Source organism: Pelecanus crispus, chromosome 6 (genome assembly GCF_030463565.1).
Source record: "Pelecanus crispus isolate bPelCri1 chromosome 6, bPelCri1.pri, whole genome shotgun sequence".
Lineage (NCBI taxonomy): Eukaryota > Metazoa > Chordata > Aves > Pelecaniformes > Pelecanidae > Pelecanus > Pelecanus crispus.
In genome coordinates this window covers 48,036,162-48,049,397 of record NC_134648.1, presented here as the reverse complement: position 1 = coordinate 48,049,397, position 13,236 = coordinate 48,036,162, and the positions used below count along the sequence as shown (strand labels likewise).

At 42.0% G+C, this 13,236-nt stretch overlaps 1 protein-coding gene across 4 annotated transcripts in view; it reads right to left on the bottom strand.

Moving 5' to 3' along the window:
- Window positions 1-13,236, bottom strand: part of TTLL5 (tubulin tyrosine ligase like 5) — a 137,175-nt gene that overhangs the window by 41,262 nt on the left and 82,677 nt on the right. The window lies entirely within an intron of this gene.

The following is a 13,236-nucleotide window of genomic DNA, read 5'->3' as shown; positions in this document are numbered from 1 at the left end:
GGTATCTTCAGAGGAAGTACAATAGCTTTCATAGGAATTTGTGGTTAAAGATGAAAAAAAGTTATGCAATCCTTCATTCCAGTCCAACCCAATCCCTTTTTCTAGAGCCAAAATGGAATTGTTTCCTACAGCGTACAGAGAAAATTGTATAATTAGTCAGAAGCTCCCAGACTCAGGAACACAGATGGGAACCATGGAATCACTACCTCAGGAATTTCACCAAGTGATTGCATGTAATGCTAAGCATGAGCACATCAAAGATGCAGCTGCAGATGCTAAACCCTTACAAGGACAGACTAAAATATCCCAGCCACTCAGTGGAATAATACCCTTTCAAGAGTCCCCTCCTAGCATAGATAAGGCACATCAAGAGAGGACAATAACAATAGTGTCCAGTGTCTGATCAAGAAATCTCCATTATATGCCACTTCTTTATACTTGATGCCTTTCGTGATATTTCAGCAAATGTTCTAAATAGAGTAGACCTTTCTCACAAAGGCCGTAACTGGTACATTTCACAGAAAATGAGTCTGTGGTAAAGACTAATAAGAGCCCAAACATGGCCTCTAGGTGGCTTGAGCTGAACATAGTAACATTTGCAAAAAGGTTAACCCTCATGTTGTGTATTGTGTTTATGGCTCTCTAGAGACTAGTTGGAGTATAAGACAGTAAGCACAAGCTCTTGCATAAAGGCGAATAACAGACCTTAGGAAAAAAAATGAAAGTAAATGACAAGAGTAGTTGTTACCTAGTTTTGCTACCTAACTATATACACCATAAACACCAGAGTGACATTTTGATAAACAAGATGCAAACAACCATGCATTCTCTAGCAACAAGCAGAACAATTCACGAACAATCTATGCAGTTACAGGATATCAGGAATTTAGATAATTTCAGAGTGAGACATGCAAACAACAAAATATGCAGCACCACAGTTCTTTCACAGAAATGCTCCTCAGTAACACAGGCCTAATGTCTATGCTTACATATACAGGTTCTGCAATGCTTTAGAGGTCATAATATGCTAGCAAATAATTTATTCTCTTTAGAAAATACCGAGAAGGTAAACCACTGCACTACAGGAATCCTATTCTGTCCCCTATGCCTCAAAACAACCTAGAAATTCATGCATAACTTTCATTCCCTTTACGCAGATAGTAGAGGATACTTTCACATTTAAATCATTTAGGTTAGCACCAGCAGCAGAAAAGTGGAATTTCAGAAACATAAGAAAACATGACTCTAACCTTCAAAAAAACCAAAATCAGTTATGCAAACAATGGCCTGAACAGGACAAAAATATTTAAATGACTAAAAATGGATCAGATCCAAGTTTCTTGAAATATACCAGAATAATCCATTAAAACTGGGCTTTCAAAATTATTTTGCCAGTACCTATTATGTACTTTTATTTAATAAATAATTTAAAATGTATCATACACGTTTATTTATATAAACTAAAAAATTAAAAATTTCTGAACCTTAATAGATAACACAGAAAGTTATTGTTCTTGTGGATTTTTAATAAAATTAATTCCACATTAAAATACAGCTCTTTCTTGACGATTTTCAAATTTGAAGAAAGATTAGCAAGTTCTCAATATTCAAAACCAAACTCTGTGAAAGGCAGCTGTTCCAAAAAAAAAAAAAATCTTAATAAGCAGCCTTTGTTGGAACTGTTCATAAGGGATAAGCTCTAAACTTTCTTGATTTTTTTTTTTTTCCCCCAGTAAGGAATTTTGAAAACAGAAGGCTAGGGGGATCGGCATCAGTAGGAACCAAAATCTCACTTTCTTGGAGAATGTTCTGGAGATATTATCATAGAATCATAGAATCATTTAGGTTGGAAAAGACCTTTAAGATCATCCAGTCCAACCATTAACCTAACACTACCAAGTCCACCACTAAACCAATTAAGGGTAGAGTAGCAGTTTCATGTTTCCTGGATTGGTGGCTGGATTATTTATAATGAAAGTAAAAACTAGGAATCATTAAGGTTGGAAAGGACCTTTAAGATCATCAGTCCAATCATCAACCCCACATCACCATGCCTACTAAACCATGTCCCAAAGTGCCACATCTAACCCATTTTTTGAACACTTTCAGGGATGGTGACTCCACCACCTCTCTGGGCAGCCTGTTCCAATGCTTGACTACCCTTTCTGTGAAGAAATTTTTCCTAATATCTAATCTAAACCTCCCCTGATGCAGCTTGAGCTCATTTCCTCTTGTCCTATCGCTAGCTACTTGGGAGAAGAGACTAACACCCACCTCACTACAACCTTTCAGGCAGTTGTAAAGAGCGAAGTTCATTATTAGAAAGAGATGTGTTTATCAACACACCTCATCATAAGAACAGCAAAGTCTCTGAAGAATCACTTTCGGGGCTCTCTTTGGAGTTTCAAGAGCCTGTGCTTAAATCTTCCACACACACTGTTTTCCTCATTGATTTCTTCACAACAGATGAGACTGTGTTCTCTTTGCCATGTTGACTGCTTGAGTCGGAAAGCCTTAAACTGCTTTTCAAATTATCATCCACCAGAAGATATTTACAGAGAAGCAAAAGTCTTTAGCATCATTAGACTGTCAACGAATCTTACACCCAAGTGTCTTCTAGTGGAGCTGAGATCAGAAATATATTGTGCAGGACACTCTTTCTAACAAGTTATTTCAAGTTTTTTCTAACACCATAGTTTGAGATCTTCTAGGAAACAGCCATGGAATGTAGAAGTCACTATAGAGTAAGCAGTATGTTGTCTTTAATGAGTACTGGAAAGTTCTCATTTGAAATTCAGAATTATTGTTTATAAGTGATAAAATCCTATATACTTATCAGTACCATAAAATACCAACATAGGTGTCAAATGTGTCTGACTAACATAAAGAATATTATTCCATTTATGCTGTTCTGTGGCTAAAATATCAGAAAAGAAAAATCCCTGAAAAGGCTATATTAGTTGTAGAAATAGATGTGGATCTGGAAGTTCAAACAGTTCCTAGGAATGCCAAGCCTTTGCTGGTATGACTGTTACCTCCTTGCAGATCTACAGTCAGTCACCAGCAGCAAGAAATAAAATTCTTAAACTTACTTAATTTCAAGTCTCAGCATCTGCAGCTTTTCAAAATGCTAAGTGAGGAGAAGCTGACACCTCTTTACTCATCAGCATCTTTATCCCAATATCAGAAAAGAAACAGATGGTCCAGACTTGAGGTTTCCTCCTCCTCTTCATATAGTCTACCAAACTGAAAGTTTTCTGAGCTGAATTTTGAAGAAAATTCAATTTTCAACACTGAAGACACTGACAGCCCAACTTGGCTACCTTCTTCAGAGAGAAGATTATAATTGGGTTTTTTTCAGCAACAAGCAAATAAAGAATTCTTTATGCATACAAAAGGTGAAGACCACATAAGCCACAGCCCTTTTGCTCCAAAGGGTGACTCTTGCCCAGGCTAAACATCCCTGACAGACAGCTGCCAAGTACCATGTGCAGCACTGCCAGATAACAATCTTAGACTAACTTTTCAGTCCAGTCCCATGTGCCAGACAGAAGAAAGATAGAAAGGGCAGCGGAAGACATTTACTGAGCCAGATGCAATCTGAAATTCAAGCAAAGAAGCCATGCAACATCATGGATACCAGCAGCTGGAACATAAACAGCTTTGATAAGGCGCTCTCACTTTGAAATTCCTTTTACTAAAGGTTGTCTCAGGGCCAGTTTTCAGTAGACTTGGATCAGCCAGGCTGCCTTGGCCTCTCCCCACCTGGTTTGCTGTGGACAGTAATTGAATGAGAAATGTTAATAAAAGTTCAGTGAGTGCAACAGGAGAGTGTCTGGAAACCGTGGTATCTTTAAGCACTACCTAGCTTTTTTGCACCCCCCCGCTTTTGTTTTTTAAAGAGGATATCCATCTTTCAACTATTGTTACAGAATGAAACCCAAGAAGTAACTGCTCATGATAAAGGACTCTGGATACATCGGTATTTCCATCCTGACATTGCAGAGCCTACCTTTAACAGTGCACTTCAAAATCTTTGTAATTGGCGCTGGTTCTGGACAATCCAATAACCAGCTTTCTTGAGCCACCAAAATGCTTTCTTGCTCATCACCAACCAAGTCCTCTTACCCAGAGCATTTTGGTCAAACTACTCCCTGGCTGATAGTATACAGTGTCGGGTAAACACTAAGAAAGTACTACTAACCACAAATGTCACTCATTATTATAATTCACGCTATTCCCTAAACAAAAAGCTGGCATTCCACAGTGGAGTTCTGGTTGCCCCATCTTCTTCAGATTACACAATATATGTACACTTCAAAAACCTATGAGCTAGTGAACAGGATCACCAAGCAAAGCTGTCACCACATGCATAGGGAAGCTGAAATACTTCCTGACTTTTTTTACGCTTTTTTTGCCCTACCCCTTTTTCAAAAGAGGTTTTTGTTAAATGCTGGAGCCCTGCATGGCTCACAAACAGCTGCTGCTTGATACCTACAGCCCAGAGAAGCCCTGGAGAATAACAGGCTGTCATGGAGCCAACAGCATACAATTCACAAACTCTTGTGTCAGCTACAAAACTCCCCCAGTCTGAAAGGTGGGGAAAATTAGGTGACAAAGCAGGATCTTCATAGGAAAGGTTGACTAACACTTTCAGGGATAGGAAAGGGGTTTCTTTGTGCTTTTGCCAGGGAATTCCCATTTGTATCACAGGATAAAACACCAAAGAACACCATGCTCATCCTGAGCAAGCCAAGCTAAAGCATGACCTCAGGCTAGATGGAAAATGTGAATGTCCACTGGGGGTGAAAACTTCACTGTACAATGGAAGGTAGCCCCAAAATAAAGCCTAGCATGAAGGAAAACCCTTTGGCCCCTTTCGCTACCTCCTGCTTTGGCATTTGTACTTGGTCACTGAAACCCTTAACTCATCTGAGCTTGTCTCCAGGCCCTTTGGCTGCTGACTTCAGAGAGTTGTCCAGGGACTGCCCCACATGTGGGCTGCCTTCTGGAAAGGCTTTCCACATGGATCTCAGATCACACCCTGCTCCCAACATCTGACAGGCTTACTGAGATAGCAAGATAATCCTAATTCAATTTCTCTTTCTCAGCTGTACAACACCAATGTCTTCAACACAACTGTCCAAGACCTTTGCTCTCACCAGTAACCAAACTTCCTTTCTAACACCACCCTCTAGACACCTCCATTTTCTTGAAGTTATAGGGCAGACCTGGAAATCTCAAAAGTATTCACAACGAGTTCAACTTCATGCCCTGGAGAGCATGTGGCAAATGATGGAAAGGTTGCTAACCTGCCTTGTCCTTCATAAGCCTGGGTTACAATGGGGATTTCCATTTTTACAAAGCAGCATTCTGTTGTGTGTCTGGTAGGGAGGATACAGAACATGCAGCTCTGAGATTTCAAAGTGCCTCACTGTGACCCACAGGAATAGCACAGTTCAAAGATGGGCCCATTCAATTCCTCTGTTCTTAGGCCAGATGGACCTGCCCTAAGATCAATGCCAGAAAGGACGCTCTTCTGGGAAACTTCCCAATGCCCTTCTCAGCTGCACAACTGTGAACTAATTCCAATGGCTATGGCATGGTAGCATGGCTTTCATTTCTACCTCGCTACCTGCAAGACCAACCAATGGACAAAACTGGAGGTCCCTGTGTGGGGAAGAGCCAGGGACAGATAAAAATATTGCTAAAAAAAAATTAGGAGAGGGGAGAAACCAGACATTCGTGGGATTCCCTGACAGCTCCGTGCAGAAGGAAGGGCTGGGCTGGAAAAAACAGGGCCCCAGGTTCCTGCCAAGCTGTCTGAGGCCCGTCCTTTCCAAATAGCTCAAAGAAACAGCCAAGGCTCCCTTGTAACCCTTTCAGAACTCCTCTAGAAAGAAAGGCTGCTGTGGCCAGAGCTGCTCCCACAGACCACCAGGCTAGAGGGGTCCCCTCATTCCTAGAAGGCTGTAAGCAGCACAGTCGACCTCCCCCATGAGGGCTACTGAAGTGAGAGCTACAGTCACATTAACCCTCTGAACACCACTCTGGAAAGCAACTATTTTAATGGTCATTGGGAAGTTTAAATAAATGCAGAGGAAAGGGAGATCTGCTGGTTACTTTGAACATGAAATATCTAGAACCTACACAGGATACTTCAAAGAGATCTAAGATCAGGGATGGCTCGGGGGAGGTTATGAGTCAAGTAGTGCAAGACACTAAAAGATTTCAACTTGTTCTATATTGAATTAGATACTTATTAGAACAGAAAACAGCATGTGACTTCTGTCACAGCCAACAAAATCCACTGGTGGCAGCTGAAAGCAGTAAGAAGAGAGTTCACCGGTGAGGAAGGAAAAAAAGAAAAAAAAAGAATTGTATCAGCATGAACTGCCTATACCTGTTGCTCAGTTTTGCATTAACTGTGACAATCAAAGAAAAACAACTGCATATTAATAAAAAATTCAGTGTTTAGCATGGTCAGAAGCCAGCAAGATATTAGTATATGTAAGTTAAGAGTTAGAAAATAAAGATACAATGTGTTACTTACATAAAACCAATGTTTTACTCCTACTTGATGTACTGTTTTCATTTCTTGTCATCTCTATAAAGACAGCCAGACAATTATTAGAGGGCTGGGAAGATTTCCATTTAGAACTTGAAAAGGATGGGACTGTTTAGTTTAGGAGAGACAAATAAGAAAGGAGATGATAGAAACATAGAGAATAAATAGGGCAGAAAATAAATCAAGCATTTCTGTTTGCCTTTGTGTAATAAGGGTGCAGAGACTTTTGGCAAATTTGGGGAAGAAAAAAAAAAAAGGAAACTTTTGCACAATATGTAATTCACCTGTGGAACTCACTGCTACAGCTTAATGAGAGTACATTTTTTCCAGAAAGTAAAAATATATCATTAACGACAACATCCACACTAGACTATGTAGAACAGAAAGTACTGAGAGCGCTACAAGCCAGCTGTTAACAGGTGGAGGGTAAAAGCAAGCTTCCCCCTGAGTAAGGGAATTTCACTGCTGCTCATCAGAATATTCTCTGCTTCTACTGAAGATGGTGATGGTAGTTGCTCCGAAGCACAGGACAGGAGAACTAGACAGACTAGCAGCCCAGTCCAGGATGGCAAATCCTTTTTACATTAGGGTAAGATCAGTTTGTGGAGACAGCTGAAATGAGAAAACCCAAAACCATTACAAAATACTGGCTTGGGGGAAGCTATGAAACCCCTGTCATTCCCCTCCACCTACCAACATGATGGCCTTCTTGCTGGAAGTAATAGGAAAGATCCTCATATCTTCTCTGAAAGGAAGTCATGCGGTCAAAGAGAAACCTGCCTCCCTCAAATTTCGAGAGCTATTTGCAAAAACCGTAACTGCCCATGGACAGCAGACACAGGTAATGCAGACGTTGTGCCCCCTGTGCTCAGCTACAGCCAGTCCAAGGGAGGCCCCAGGCTGCAGCTCCCGCAAAGCCTCCCAGAACTAGCTGAGCGGAAAGGCCACACTCGCACCAGTCTGCTGGTGCCCCACTGCAAGGCCCCAGCTCTCGCCTCCAGCTCACAGCCCCAGGACTGGCTCCTACGCTCTCCCTGCATGCGGCCCAAACCCCCTTCGCCTCTGGAAAGGGTCCTGCGATTAATCTCACTTATTACCTCGGAAAAGTAACAGCACGGCGGCTGCCAGCCAAGTCCGACTCAACAGCGTCTGGGGAGGCGAGGCTGCAGGGCCAGGCCTCAGGCTGTCTGGGCAAGTCACGAGCTTTCCGCCTTTCCTCTCCCGGAGGCTCTAGACAGACAGAGCCAAGGCCTAGCTGTGGGAAGCAGGGATCCTTCAGGACTGTGCCAACCCATGGTGCTGAGGCTCAGGGTGATTTCCAAGCAGGATGGAGAGTAATTGGACCTGCCATCACAAGTTTCTTTAGTGTGACCAAAATATATATAGAAAAAAAATGCAAAGCAAGCCATGTATTTCTGAAGTTTAAGTCAGCCAATTCACTTCCACAGTTAAGAATTTGTCACTGGTGACCCTGGGAGATGTGTAAAAAAGAAAAAAAAAGGTAAGAAGGTAAGAGGTTGCTGGGGTGGGGGAAGGCTGTTGGCTGTTACAGACACAAATATGCACAGGCAGAGGAAGAACATGCACAAACTAGAGACAGGATGAGTTGCAAGAACATACAGCTACCCAGGTGGTATTTCTATTTTTTGTCTGCCCTCCTCAAACCTCCTCTGAGCAGAAGGTAGTAATAAACCAAACCCCAAATTCGGGGCTCTCAGAAATGCTGCTTCTCAAAGACCACAGGCAGAAGCAGTGTGACAGAGCTGGCAAGGAGACACAGACAAGGGATCAGTCACGGAAAAAAAAATCACTGTACCCACCCACAATTATCCCTGCACCTCAAATAAAGAGATTGAATTAATTTAGGCATTAAGGTAAAAAGGTAAAGAGAAAAGAGAAGAGGACAAGTGGAATGAGAAGCAAGGAACAGACACGTGGCTATGCTAGCACAGGGCTGGACTCAGTGCTGTTGATCTGCTGCTGCCCTGGCACTTCTGTGCTGCTTAGCTAGGGAGGTGTTAAGATCAACGCAGTTTGCTCAAACAGAACTGAAGGCCTATTGTGTAGCCCTCAGTGCCTGCTGCTTTCTCCCTTCATTTCCTCTGGAGGCATCAGTGCAGCACAGTCTCCAAGCTAGCTTGCACCCAAATGCTGTGCAAACAAATAGGCTCTGACCACTTGGCAAGTGCGGCACAGGACAGCAGTCAAGCAGCCTCTACCTTGCAAGAGACAGCAGGGAGCTTGAAACAAACAATTTGGAAGAGAATAAAGTCACTATCAACCCTCAAGATGCAGAACTACAAGGCAACACGTACATAACAACAAGAAATAGATTTATTCTTATAAAAACTTGGCATTAGCTGCCAAGATCCCTGGGAATTCTCTCCTCCTTACTTCTGGCTGCAAGCCCATATATAGTTAGCTCTTTCCCACAGCCCCTACTGCAATTTCCATGCTGCTTCTACCATGCTAAGCCCACTCTGGCCTAGCTCACGAGCCTTGCAAAAAAGCAAGACTGTCCCATCAACTGCTCACCCTTCTATCATTGTGCAAATCACCTTGCACATTAGCACATCTCTTTGCTATTCTAGTATCACTCTTCTCATAGCTCTTCAGAGCCTGTCTATTCAGAGTCCATGCCTGATTTCTTATTTTACATTCCACACCTCCAAAATTTAAAATAAAAACTGAGGAAAAAATGAAGCCACTTTCACCTTCTCTTTATGTCAAATGCAGCAAGCCGCCCCTTTGACACAAAGGATCAAGACTGATGAACCACAGTTAGCCTGTGACAGTTGTCTGGGGTCTTTCTGGAAAAAAAATCAAAGTTTCAGTGGAAATAGAGAAGCCACTTACACCAGCACAGAACAAACTCTCAAAAGAGATCAGAGACTCTTCCACATCCTCACAAGTCCAAAGGATATGTACTTAGTATGATCAGAGCAGAACATCTGAAACCTAGAACGTGTAGTTCACGTACCCCTAATGGTAAATGAAACTGGCATGAAGCAGTAGTAGACACCAGGTGGGAAAGGAGGATAGATATCCACTACCCAGCCAAGGCTAAGAAAGGCCAGTGATTAAAAAGAAGGTCCTGGTTTGGGAGGCTGCAAAAGCAGTATAAGATTGTCAGGGGATGTGGCATGCAGCACAGGGGGTCTTAGTTTGCGAGCTGGGGTGTTTGCAAGAGTGGAGTGTACAATCATTTTTCTGTGTAGAATTTCTGGGACGCAAATAAATACATATTTGCTATTAGAACAGGCACAGGAAGCTAACGTTTTAAGCGGTACTGGATTTCCTGCACCCATATTGTTCAGCTGATTTGATAGGTGAGCAGTAAATACATGCAACATGACCCAGCAGCACCTACTATGTGAATGCTCTATGCTGTGAATGGGCATGAAGTCTGATTCCTTCAAAAAGCTACAGGCTTACTGCACATCAGATATGTCCAAAATTTCCAGACATGAGGCATACTGTTTGGGGTTCCTGAAAGCCTGAGATGCCAAATGTCTGGGCAGCATCTTCTAGTTTCCCACCCGACTCGATACTTCCAGGCAAGGAAAAATGAAAATGAAAACACACAAAGCAGAGCCTGTTTGGGAACCTGGACATATGGCAGGTATGTGCACATAGCCCGTGAAGCCCTGAGCAGCTGCCACTGTTACTGCCACTGAGAATGATACCAAAGCAAGTTAAACTTAGAAACCCTTAGATCAGAAAACTGAGAAAGCCTGGTTTTATACAATTTAACCCAGATTAGACAGCCTGCCAACAAAACATCATTTCTCGATGAACCTGAGCACCTTGGCTGAAATTATGAGCTAAGAAGTATTTTGGGCATGTCAAGCAATGAGAAGAGGAGAACCCTTTGTTTCTGACTGCAGTAGCCCCCTCAGGCTGTCTAGTATAATTTGGACTGCCATTCTACCCTCTGCTTGATGACAGAGAAGCTTGCTTGCCTGCCTCCCCTAACCAAGTTAGATAAACCTGTCAGAAGATCCAAGGAAAAACTATGCTGAGTACGTTAGAAGAGCTAGGTTGGTCTTGCCTTCAGGTTTGAGAAAGTTGTTATGAAAGACGAAGCAGATAATGAAACAGAGGCCTGAGAAAACACTGACCATTTCACTGCTGAATTCTTGCCAACAGACTGCCCATGTGAGTTCTAAAAGGAGAACCTGAGCAAGGATGGCTGCTCTTGAATCAGAGGTGCCCACTGAAAACACAGAAATCTGTACCAGTTAGAAGGAAATCTTTCTCACTTGCTTTGGTCCAGGTCTTGGAGATTAAGTGACCTGCAGAGCCCAAGTTATTCTTTGAGAAGAAATACACTGTCTTTTTAAAAAAAAAAAAAAAAAAAAAAAAAGTGACACAGCAGCTGCACATTCCAGTGCCAGAAGCTTCTAACAACATCTACCATCCCCACCACTAGGGATCATGCAACTATTTGCCAACAGGTACTTGAAAGTTAGTTTAGGTTCTGAATCAATAAGCTTTGTTCTCTTAAACACCTGATTTTTTACCTCTATTATGCAACTGAGAATGCTTTCAAGAGAATGCTTTTTCAAGAGCAGTTCTAGTAAGGTCTTGGCTTCAGTGACTGGAAATTAGTTTCACTGGATAATAAGGAATCACTTTCATATCTGTTATCCTTAGATTACATTACTAAAATTGTGATAAAATTACATATGGGAATCTTAAATACTTCTACTACAAAATATGCAACCACGTTTAGTGCCTTTACAGCAGAATGTGAAAGGATGACAATCCTGCCTGATGGATAGAGTGAGAAGCTGAGATGGAACTGAAATAGGGCACTGAGAAAGGATTACGGATAAAGAAGGAGAGAGCAGATTTGGCATAGTGTCAGTGAGCTACAGAGGGCAAAGGCAAGGCTGCAGAAAATGTGGCAGAGGCTGACAGCCGTGTTACGGTAGTCAGAAGTAAGCCCACATACAACTGGGAACATGTCATCTCTTGTGTAGCCCTGCAGACTTCTCTGTCTGGGACACAGTGAAAGCCTAAACATCATTTGAGCGGGAATAGCACCAATGCTTACAGAAAGTGACCAAAAAAAAAAGACACAGCAGTGCAGATTTTTAAAACAACATTTTAACATATCCAGAACTGTTCACTGTCTCTGTATTACAAACTCAAGATCTCCTTTGCTTTTTGGCAAGCAGACTACTGATTTGGCACCTCATCTCATAACCAAAAGAATTCAACAAAAGAAGGGAGAACTTCTTTTGAGAAACATTTAGATAAGTCAGTACTGGGAGAGTGGGAATTGGAGAGGAGGAAGATTTGTCAGTAAGAATAGCCTGAATCCTATAGATTGCAAGCATCAAAAAAATTTTCAAGGAAACCTCAGCAGTACTAAAATGGCTTAGATTTACCACAGAGCTATACAAAAACTGTAAGGACTGAGTTTCAGAGGCAGATGTTTGAACTGGAGCCAAGTGCAAGCCAGATAAGAGACCCATTTACAAAACATTTCCATCCTTGCTGAATTCTACAACTGATAGAGCAGAACCTTAATGGAACAAAACAGGAAGCTTTTCTTCAAACAGTCATCCAGCACTGAGCACAGGCTGACACCCATCAGATGACCTTCTATGAACTGCTTGCTCCAATGTAACAGATCAAGTAGCAAAAAAGGCATTTACAATTAAAGATAGCTATCTCCACATATCATGACCTTGATATTCCTTTTGGAATTCTCTCATTAAATAAAAGTTCACAGCCCAAGTAATCCAGCGCTGCTTCAAGAATCCCTTTTTTTCATTTCCAGATTTACATAAAACTTTTAAGTCCCAATATTCTGGCCATTCAATACAAGCAGCCATGAAGATAAAGTAGTTCAATAAAAGGTCTTAAGACATCTTTCTGTCTCTTGCTCTAAGGATAAAAACAGAGCAACTGAAGTACTGAAAGACCAAATGGTTCATAAAAGGTTTGAAGATGGAATCTTATACCAGCTGTGACCAGACAATTCTGAAGTAATTTTGGATTGCTGTACAAAATAAAACAGAATTTCTAAAGGCACTGAATTATGCATACAATGCTAGATGAGGCACAGCCTTGGAAGTCGTTCAGAGTAGAGTTCTGGGCATTAAATGGTGGGTTCTTGGACCTACAGGTAACATATACTGAAATGGTTTCAGAGCAATGTGGTAATTACAGTGACTTCTGCAGAGTTCTGCAACAGAAGATTTTGGCCATGAGTAATCCTCTTCTAGCTATGTCTGTGAGTCCATGCAGAGGTGCAAGCAGAGTTGAGAAAGAACGGAAGCTCTAGGACAGCCTGCACTCTGCTGCTCTCTCAAGCTATGTAGGAGAGGAAGGCAGTTCACACCTGTTGGATAGGTTCTTTATTTGGATTAGGTAATAGCTTGCCTGGCTGGGCTCCAAGAGCAGAATCACCACCACCTCTCTCAATAACTCTAAACCCCAGAGGCAAACATTGTGCTGGAACAGAAACAGGCCAGGAATTCATTTCTCACATTCCTCCTCTTTAGGCAGGATGAAAAGCAGTGACTGATGAAATAAGAACAATTTTACTTGAGCTTTCCAAATCCCATTCCAATCCTCCTATTGAAGGACCCATTTGGGAAAGGATGGCCACTCAGGTCACATGCCTTCTGCACTGTGTCTGCCTCTCTCACCTC